Here is a 1,132-nt window from a genome sequence, read left to right as displayed (position 1 = left end):
CACCGGTTTAAACAGCGTCATTTAAGAAGCTAGAATCATTGTGTTTGTTTATTTGTTGTTTAACGCCGCACTCAGCAATATTCAAGGTATATTAAGACGGTAGATAATCGAGTCTTGACCGGACAATCCAGTGACTGATATCATGAGCATCGATCTACACAATTGGGATACGATGACATGCATTAATCAAGTCACCGAGCCTGACCACCCGATCCCGTTAGCAGCCTCTTTCGACAAGCATGGGTTGCTTAAGACGGAATGCTTGAAGCACAAGAAGCAGTACATTTTTAAATCCACTAGGGTTTTGTAGATGCTCACATAAGTACATTCTTTTACTACAAACTGACGCACTTGTGTCTTATGACAGGAAGTGAGGTAATAACTTCATCCACGTGATCACGAGACTTTAGCGAGACCTCACAAGACTGTTGAAAGAATGTGTGAAAGTGTGTTTACTATGTCGACCCGGTTAGACCAGCGATGAGTAATTATATCTGCACGTGTGTCGCTTGCTAACGAGGCGTGAAACGAGAGTCGGCGAGAAAGAAAGAGAACACGTTAATGACTGGATAATCGAGGCTGGTAGATCCACAGCTCGGCCATAAAGGTTGTGTTAAAAGTCGACTTGGGAAAAGATAAAACGAATTCGGAGTACCAGTGTGAGGGGAAGTGTACTTGAAAGTTTATGAGATTGCTTTACACAAGGGATCTGTAATTGAAAAGGCTCCATAAAACGATAGAAGGGTGATGCGTATTTGAAGAGGTATGAGTGCTGTAGGTTTCAAGCCATCCCCCGTAAGGTTTCGATGGGAAGGTTTGATGCTACTGGACAATAGACAACGGAATCGTGCAATTGAGTGAGGCCAAAACAAAAATACTACGAACAGCGATGTTGCAAGTCTCATGTCTGCCATGGCATTTCTTCTCTTTCATTACGGGTGGCCCATTAATCTAAGGCCTAGGACTCGCAATTCGCTGCACACAGTTGCGTCTCTCAGGCGTGCCAGAAATCTATGACCGTGGTTCGAATCCTGGGTCGCCCTGGGTTTCTAGGTTTGTCAGCACCATAGGGTTTTCCTCCAACGTCCAAACTGCCACGGCGTGATATAACTGGAATAATTTTCAAAACGGC

Source organism: Haliotis rufescens, unplaced genomic scaffold (genome assembly GCF_023055435.1).
Source record: "Haliotis rufescens isolate VD_foot unplaced genomic scaffold, xgHalRufe1.0.p SCAF_37, whole genome shotgun sequence".
Classification (NCBI taxonomy): Eukaryota; Metazoa; Mollusca; class Gastropoda; order Lepetellida; family Haliotidae; genus Haliotis; species Haliotis rufescens.
This window is presented reverse-complemented; position numbering follows the sequence as displayed.